General features: G+C 41.5%; 1 non-coding gene across 1 annotated transcript; it reads right to left on the bottom strand.

The window, feature by feature from the left end:
• Positions 1-1,005: 1,005 nt before the first annotated feature.
• Positions 1,006-1,112, bottom strand: LOC141710185 (small nucleolar RNA R71). The gene has a single exon (XR_012570717.1). It is a non-coding gene; the product is annotated as a small nucleolar RNA R71 (small nucleolar RNA).
• Positions 1,113-9,820: the final 8,708 nt, after the last annotated feature.

The following is a 9,820-nucleotide window of genomic DNA, read 5'->3' as shown; positions in this document are numbered from 1 at the left end:
GTTGTCTGATTAATGTCATCACGATTGCATGCTAAGGTTAAGAATAATAAGGCTATTGAATGAAGTATTTAATGAAGTTAGAATCCCATGTTTGTCATATATATTAATTCAATCAATCTTATTCTCGTAGTTATAATCATTCGTTTAATTCTTAGTTATAAACAACCTCAACTTGTAATCGTCTTAGCATTGAATAATAACCATACATTGTTGCTTAAGTGCGTGAATTATTTAGTTAACCAATACAGTCTCTATGGGAAGGAACTAGAAAAGATTATATACTACTTGCGAACTCGTATACTTGCGTGTATTATTAGCGCGACATTGGCGACTAATAAGTTTTTGAAGCCGCTACCGGGGACTGCGGTGTTAATTGATAGTTTATGTGCTTTCCATCAATGGTCGTTAAAGTTCATTGACTCGAACATTGTTACTTATCCGTTTCCTTATCTTATTTCAGTACTCTAGCGAGGGCGTATGCATACGTGTTCGTGTACTCGAAAGAGAACATTGGATAAAGCCGAGGAAGAAGTTTTGGTAGTTTGTAAGGAAGTTTTTGAGGAAGAAAAGAAGGTAGAGGAAGAAGAGAAAGTCGAAGAACCAATTGTAGTAGCGATGGGAGATCAAGCAGAAAATTTGAAGGCTTTGATGAACTATTCTCAGCCTGAGATTAATGACATTCAGTCAAGCATCATTAGACCAGCCATCAGGGCTAACACTTTTGAGATCAAGTCAAGCACGATTCAGATGATACAAAACTCAGTCCAGTTTGGGGGTTCTCCTACTGAAGACCCTAACATGCACATCAGGGATTTCATCGAGATATGCGACACTTTCAAATTCAATGATGTGACTGAAGATGCTATCAAGCTACGCATTTTCCCATTCTCTCTGAGGGACAAGGCTAAGTGTTGGTTACACTCTCTACCAGCAGGATCTATCACCACTTGGGAGGATCTCACGTAAAAGTTTCTCACTAAATTCTTCCCCATGGCGAAGACTGCTACAATCAGGAATGCTCTTACCCAATTTGCTCAGCAAACTGGGGAATCTTTGTATGAGGCTTGTGATCGAGATAAGGAGATGCTAAGGAAGTGCCCACACCATGGCATGCCTAATTGGATGATTATTAATTGTTTCTACAATGGATTGGGTGTTACTTCTAGACCCATGCTTGATAAAACATCAGGAGGAGCCTTGTGGGCTAAGAGCTACGATGAAGTTTATGAACTTATCGAACTGATGGCTGCTAATGAGTACCAGAATCGTTCCCAGAGACTGACTCAAGGGAAAGTCACAGCAACTGCTATCGTTTCCCAACTTAAGGCTTTGACGATGAAGGTGGACACTTTGGCTAATTATAGAGTTAATCAAATCGCCAGTGTCTGTGAACTTTGTGTTGGTGCCCATGATACTGATCAGTGCGCAATTTCTAATGAATCAGCTCAGTTCGTGAGCAACTTCCAGCGATGACAGCAACCAGTGCCAGCCACCTATCATCCCAACAACCGCAATCATCCTAATTTCAGTTAGAGCAATGCTCAAAATGCGGTTCAACAGCCTTATCAGCAGTACCCAGCTAAGCAGTACAACCCCCCGGTTTTCGGCAACCACAGTATGCACCTAGACAGCAACTCCAGCCGCAACAAGCCAATAAAAAATCTGAATTAGAGGAGTTGAAGCTTATGTGCAAGAGTCAAGTTGTTCAATCAAGACCTTGAAAAATCAAATTCAGAAAATTGTCAATGCCTTGCTAAATTGCCAGTCTGGTACACTACCTAGTGACACTGAAGTGCCAGGAAAGAGGGAAGCTAAAGAACAGGTAAAGGCAATCACTTAAGGTCTGGAAGGGTTGCGAATCACGAACAAACTCAAGAGTTGACTGAAAAAGCTGAGGCGGAGAAAGAAGTAGAGCAACAGGATAAAGAAGTAGAACCAAGGAAGACTACTGTTGAGCACACTCCACCTGAGGGTAATACAGGGGAGATCCAGATCTATCATCCACCGCCTTTTCCCAAGCGGCTACAGAAGAAAAAGCTGGAGAAGCAATTTGAGAAGTTTCCGGAGGTGTTCAAGAAACTTCATATTAACATACCTTTCGCCGAGGCCCTTGAGCAGATGCCTAGTTATGCAAAGTTTATGAAAGGTATTCTCTCTCGGAAGGTGAATCTAGATGATTTAGAGACAGTCGCTCTCATGGAGGAATGCAGTGTTGTGCTGTAACAGAAGTTGCCTCCGAAGCTTAAAGATCCAGGAAGCTTCGCTATTCCATGTACTATTGGAAAAGTGTCTTTGGGCAGATGCTTATGTGACTTGGGAGCTAGCATCAATCTGATGCCCTTGTCAATCTTCAAGCAATTGGACTTACCTGATCCCAAACCGACTTATATGACCTTGCAGTTGGCCGACCGTTCTATTACATATCCGCGAGGTATTGTGGAGGATGTCTTGGCCAAGGTTGATAAACTCATATTCCCTGCTGATTTCGTAATTCTTGATTTCGAGGAGGATAAGAAGATTCCCATAATCTTGGGAAGACCTTCCAGGAGACTGGTCGAACCTTGATAGATGTGCAGAATGGTGAGCTCGCAATGCGAATTCTGGATCATGATGTTATTTTAATGTGTTCTATGCTATGAAATTTCCTACTGATAATGAGGAGTGCTTAAAAGTGGAGTTGGTCGATTCGGTGGTCACATCGGAACTTGATCAATTGCTAAGGTCCGATGCCTTAGAGAAAGCCTTGTTGGGGAATTCAGATAGTGAAGATGCCGAAGGTGAAGAGGAATTGCAATATTTGAATGCTTCTCCCTGGAAAAGGAAGATTGATATACCTTTTAAATCTTTTGTAATGGAGGAATTGAACAAGGCTCCTGGACGCCTCAAACCTTCTATTGAGGAGGCTCCCACTCTTGAGCTTAAGCCTTTAACTGAGCATTTGAGGTATGCGTTTTTAGGTGATGCATCTACTCTGCCTGTTATTATTGCATCTGACCTTTCAGGTAGTGATGAGGAAAAGCTTTTGTGGATGCTGAGAGATTTCAAATCGGCAATTGGATGGACTATAGCAGATATCAAGGGAATCAGCCATTCTTATTGCATGCATAAAATTCTGCTAAAGGAAGGTAGCAAGCCTACAGTCGAGCAGCAAAGAAGACTTAATCCTATCATGAAGGAAGTAGTGAAGAAGTAAATTCTTAAATGCCTAGATGCATGGATCATTTACCCTAACAGTTCATGGGTAAGCCCTGTTCAATATATGCCAAAGAAAGGTGGAATTACTGTGATAGCAAATGAGAATAATGAGCTTATTCCTACAAGGACATTCACGGGGTGGAGAGTTTGCATGGACTACAGGAAGCTGAACAAAGCCACTAGGAAGGATCACTTCCCTTTGCCCTTCATTGATCAAATGCTTGACAGGTTGTCTGGTCATGAGTACTATTGTCTTCTGGATGGCTATTCGGGTTATAATCAGATTTGTATCGCTCCAGAAGATCAGGAGAAAACTACCTTCACTTGTCCATTTGGTACTTTCGCCTTCAGACGAGTTTCTTTTGGTCTGTATGGTGCACCAGCCACATTTCAGAGATGTATGATGGCCATCTTTTCTGACATGATTGGCCAGAATGTGGAGGTGTTCATGGATGACTTCTCAGTCTTTGGCAATTCTTTTGATGAATGCTTGTAAAATCTTGGACATGTTCTCAAAAGGTATGTTGAGACCAATCTGGTTCTCAATTGGGAGAAATGTCACTTTATGGTGCGTCAGGGCATTATTCTCAGGCACAAGACTTCTAGTAAAGGTCTAGAGGTGGACAAGGCCAAGGTGGGGGTCATTGAGAATCTTCCTCCACCTATTTCTGTTAAGGGAATTCGCAGTTTTCTTGGTTATGCGGGTTTCTACAGGCATTTCATCAAAGACTTCTCGAAAATTTCAAAGCCTTTGTGCAGCCTGTTAGAGAAAGATGTTCCTTTCAAGTTTGATGACGAGTGCCTTACAGCTTTTGAGACATTGAAGAAGAGTTTAATCACAGTACTGGTCATAACTGCACCTGATTGGAATGAGCCTTTTGAGATATGTGCGATGCAAGTGACTATGCAGTTGGAGCAGTTCTCAGGCAGAGGAAGAACAACATATTTCATGTGGTCTACTATGCTAGTAAGACCTTAAATGGTGCCCAACAGAATTATACTACTACGGAGAAAGAGCTTTTAGCTATTGTCTATGGTTTTGAGAAATTTCGATCTTATCTACTTGGGACTAAGGTGACAGTTTTCACTAATCACGCTGAAATTCGATATCTCGTCTCAAAGAAGGACTCGGAGACTAGATTGATTAGATGGGTTCTTTTGCTCCAAGAATTTGAACTAGAGATCAAGGACAGAAGAGGAATTGAGAATCAAGTCGCTGATCATCTCTCGCATTTAGAAAATCCAAATGCCACTTCATTAGATAAGACATTGATAAATGAGGCTTTTCCCGACGAGCAGCTGTTTGGAGTGCAAGAAGAAGAACCATGGTTTGCAGACATTGTGAACTACCTTGTGAGTAATATCATGCCTCCCAACTTATCTTATGCTCAAAGGAAGAAGTTTCTACATGAAGTGAAGTGGTATATGTGGGATGAGCCATTTCTTTTTCGACAAGGAGATGACCAAATCGTCAGGAGATGTATTCCTTACAATGAAACGAGGGGGATCTTACGAGATTGCCACTTGACGGCTTATGGAGGACATTATGGTGGAGAAAAGACAGCAGCGCGCGTTCTTCAAGCAGGTTTCTTTTGGCCGACATTGTTTAAAGATGCTTATCAGTTTGTTTTGAAATGTGATCGATGTCAACGTGTGGGTAATATGTCTAAGAGGGTTGAGATGCCTCTTAATGTTCTTCTTGAGGTTGAGGTCTTCGATGTTTGGGGAATTCACTACATGGGGCCATTTGTCTCATCTTGTAACAATTAGTATATCTTGTTGGCGGTTGATAACGTGTCGAAATGGGTTGAAGTTAAGGCGTTGCCAACGAACGATGTGAAAGTGGTGCTTAATTTTCTTCACAAGCAGATATTCACAAGGTTTGGAACTTCAAGATTCATAATCAGTGATGAGGGGTCGCATTTTTGCAATCGTAAGTTCACTGCTATGATGAAAAGGTATAATGTGAATCATCGTATTGCCACGGCTTATCATCCTCAAACAAATGGTCAAGCTGAGGTATCTAATAGAGAGATCAAACGTATTTTGGAGAAAGTGGTGTGTCCATCAAGGAAAGATTGGTCTTTGAAGCTTGATGAAGCTGTTTGGACATATATAACAGCATATAAGGCTCCATTGGGAATGTCGCCCGTACCAGTTGGTCTATGGTAAGGGGTGTCATTTGCCTGTGGAGCTCGAGCATAAGGCATACTGGGCTTTGAAGAAGTTAATATGGACTTGGATGCGGCTGGAAAGAAGAGGTTGCTTCAATTGAATGAACTTGACGAGTTTCGACTTCAAGCTTATGAGAACAACAAAATGTATAAGGAGAAAGTCAAGAGGTGGCACGATCGGGGTTTAGTGCTCAAGTCATTTGTGCCGGGGCAACAAGTTCTTTTGTTCAACTTTCGTCTTCGTCTTTATCCTGGAAAGGTGAAGTCAAGATGGTCAGGGCCGTTTATTGTCAAAATTGTGTTTCCACATGGGGCGTCCATTTGATCTCAAGATTCTACGTCGAGCTAGCGACGTAAAAGAAGTGCTTCTTGGGAGGCAACCCAAGTATGTTGTATATTAGTAGGTAGAAGAAGCAAGTTGAAAGGAGAAAAACACAAAAAAATAGAATCTTGAGATCAAGCGCGCCCGCGCTATCATAGCGCGCGCCCGCGTCGATTTTCCGGAGAGTGAGCGCGCCCGCGCTGTCCTAGCGCGCGCCCGCGCCGGGTCCCTGATCGAAAAAAAATAATAAAAACGGCAGTTTTAAGAGAAAATCGGGATTTTTAACAAAAAATCAATTCCAACCCGATTTTTACTCTTCCACATCCCATAATTCCCTCTCCTAATCAATTCCATTATACCCATGATTCCCATAATCAATTCCCACTTTTGTTTATTATAAAATTCATACCTTTCCACCTATAAATACATACACTTACACACAACTTCTCCACCAATACACAAATTCTCTCTAAACACTTAAACTTTTATTCTCTCTTCTTCAATCCCGATGGCACCCAAGAGACAAAGAACACAAGTTGACAGCAGCACCACCGATTCTTCATCTCCGGGTGGTGTGAGGCCCGGCTTTTCTACTCCTGAGTTTGAGGAGGAGTACACGAGGCATCTCTCGAAGCCTATTGCTAAGGAGCGAGGTTTTTTACCATCAGGGAAGGATGGTAAGCTGTTAGAGATGATTCTCGAGATGGGCTGGGTTTCTTTTTGTGAGGCGCCCACTGATGTGCCCATAAGTGTTGTGCGGGAGTTTTATACAAATGCCAAGGCGGAGAAGAATGGCTTCACGGTGATGAGGGGGGGGACTGTAGAGTACAGTGTTGATGCTATCATGGCGGTGATTGAGCAGCCCGTGAGGAAGGTGGGTCAGGACACTTGGAACGATAAGACTCCGGAGGACTTTGATTTGGATCTTATCATTGTTACTCTCTGTGTACCTGAGACTCATTGGAAGTTCAAGAGGGTCACTACTGATTACTCCACGTTCCCTACGTCATGTATGAACAGGTTTGCACAGGCTTCGAACTCGTTTATTTGTGTTAACATCATGCCATCTTCGCATGTGCATGAGATTACTGTGGAGCATGCTCGTCTGCTGTGGGGGATTCTGTAGGGTGATTACATTGACTTGGGGATGGTGATATATCAGGGGATTCTGAGATTCTTGAGGGGAGGTACTACAGGTGCTATTCTGTATGTGTCAGTTGTGACGAAGTTGTGCGTGGCAGTTGGTGTTCATTGGCCAGCACATGAGCAGCTGCAGCTTCCTAGTGCTCCTATTGATAGTTCTACGCTGCAGAGCATGCAGGAGTGGTATAGAGGGAAGCCCGATCCTAAGGGGCTTAGTTATTCATATGATCATCTGCCAGGTGGTGTGCCCATGGAGGCTGCTACTGCAGGAGGTTCTCAGCATGCCCGCCGAGCAGCTTGGAGAGCTCAGTATGGAGAGAAGGCTGGTTCATCACAGCAGCAGCATGAGGCAGTAGGAGTAGAGATGGGATCTGATTTGAGTTCGACGCAGTATAGGCGTCTCGCGAGGAGGATGGATGCGATACACGATATTCATAGTCGGTTTGCACACGATCTCACCCAAGCACTTGGGACAGCTTTTAGAGCCACCGGTGTTAACATCCAGTGGCTGGTTTTTGGTGAGGATTCCGTGTATCCACCTCCATACATGCCTGACACTCCACCGTTGACGGTGAGGATTCTGATTCACAGTAGGTATGCCTGATTCCTTACTATTACCTTCACTGAGGACAGTGAATATTTTAAGTTTGGGGGTAGTAGTTGAAGGAATATAGTTTGTGTGAGTCTAATATAGTTTGCATATTCATGATAGTTTTATTTCATATAGTTGCATATTTTGCCATGTAGTTTTTAGTTTTTTTTATAGTTTTATGATATTTTGTTCATGTAGTTTCATGCATTTGAATTATAACATGATCCCTTAGATAATTTTCCGATTGACTTGTGATATTGATGATAGTGTAGTGATGTCGTATTTAGTAATGTTGAGTCTTATTGGATTTATTTGCATGCTAGAGACACTGTATTTCACTAAGTCTTATAGGTTGCTAGAATGCTAGATCATAGTCATGGTTTGTTTGTTGTCGAGGTTTAATCGCTTGTTTATATTTGGAATTTAGGATATTCTCTTAGTAATAAAAGACATAAATATTTTAAAATTGGAGAAAATTGGATTTCATTGCTAGTTGTGTGGCTAGGTGTCAAATGGCTAATAGCCAACTCATATTTTTATGAGTAGTCTAGGGTTGAATGAGATGGAGCGAAACGCACTCATTCAGAAATTATTGGAAAAATATAAGAGGAAAAAGAAAAAAAATAGAAAAAATAGAAAAAAAGAAAAGAATAAAGGTTATGTATAATTGATCAGAGTGGGCTCTTTAGTACTCGAGTTATTAAGTTCTTAGGGGACTTTATGCCTAGTGACCTAAGGCTTTTATAGTTTGGGATTTGCCAACCTAACATTTGCTACATGGATACTATTGTATAAGTCTTTTGTGGACCTCACTCATTGCACGATCAAATAAGCATACTTGTGTTGTTTTATTGTGAATAAAAGCATGAATCCATACAAAACTCTAACATAATAATTGAAGTGTTATAAGTTATTTTGAGTTTAGCTTTTATTCTATTTATAAACTTGCGATTGTCTTGATAAGTAGTGAGTCATGATTTTCGATCTAGTTGTGATAGTACATCTGTAAGCATTTGCACACACGCACGTCTCTAGTTTGTAGGTTGATTTGTGAGATTTGGTTGGTCTTTATGCGAATAATTGCATTTGCTGAGGTGTTGCTTGTTGATTGGTTTAGTTACTCTATGGGGATCATTGCATTCATATTAGTTGCATTCATGCATTTTTATTTCTTGTTCTTTGAGTCTGTTTATGCTTGAGGACAAGCATCGATTCAAGCTTGGAGGTATGTTGAGTGGCATTTATGACACTTTATAATGCTCTAATAAGCTTTGAATTGATGCCTTTGTACTCAAGTTGTTAAGTGTTTTAACGTGTTTTTGAGTGTTTTTGCATTTCAAGCATTATCTAGGTAATCAGGTGCATTAGCATTATTTTAGTGCTAATTTGGTGTGAGGTGGTGTTGGAATAAAAGATCGTTGAAAGCCGGCTCGAAGCTGCAAGAAAAATAAAGAAGTCAGTTTTGGAAGAAGCCCAGCGCGCCCGTACTGATCAAGCGCGCGGCCGCGCCGAAGTACAGAATGCCAGTGCGCGCCCGCGCCGTGTCGGGATGCAGAATTCTGATTCTATTCTAATTCGAATCGGGAGACTTCTATGCTGCATGGGGTTGCTATATAAACAATCAATCTTATTCTCGTAGTTATAATCATTAGTTTAATTCTTAGTTATAAACAATCTCAATTTGTCATCGTCTTAGCATTGAATAATAACCATACATTGTTGCTTAAGTGCGTGAATTAATTAGTTAACCAATACAGTCTCTGTGGGAACGAACTAGAAAAGATTCTATACTACTTGCAAACTCGTAAACTTGCGTGTATTATTAGCGCGACATTGGCGACTAACACAAGACCCGAGGGCTTCACGGACTGAAAGCTTAGGATGATGGAGAGCGAATTTTTATCTCATCAAACTCGTGATTTAATGGAGGAAAAGAAACCTGAAAAGGTTACAACAAACTCGACTAGTTGCAAAATTTGGATGGCCTGGAGCCCCTAAGATCGGTTCCCCAACATAGTTGGTTCGAACGGCCTTCCGTGAACAAGGAAGTCGGAAATTCCAAGGGTGATCCCAAAGATTTGATGCCCCTTAAAGATCTGAATGATCCAACATAGCACTCCTCGAGAGAAATTATAAATACCTATATTTCGAGGAAGCTGAAGGTACCCCGTCTGAGTGTATGATGGAGTCGGTAATCCGCTTAACCATGTAGGAAATTTTTCAAAATCTCTACTACAACAGCCGATACACGATTTTATAAAGTGCATGGCATTTTCTTAAACCCCCGGGGGCATGACTCGACAATGGTCCAAGAGCACATTTGTTATTTTGCATCCCCCATGAATATGAGACGAGGATATAAAGAATCCATGTACGATCCCTGATCACCACGTA

Source organism: Apium graveolens, chromosome 2 (assembly GCF_009905375.1).
Source record: "Apium graveolens cultivar Ventura chromosome 2, ASM990537v1, whole genome shotgun sequence".
NCBI lineage: Eukaryota > Viridiplantae > Streptophyta > Magnoliopsida > Apiales > Apiaceae > Apium > Apium graveolens.
The sequence above is the reverse complement of the archived record's forward strand: the minus strand, read 5'-3'. Positions and strand labels throughout refer to the sequence as shown.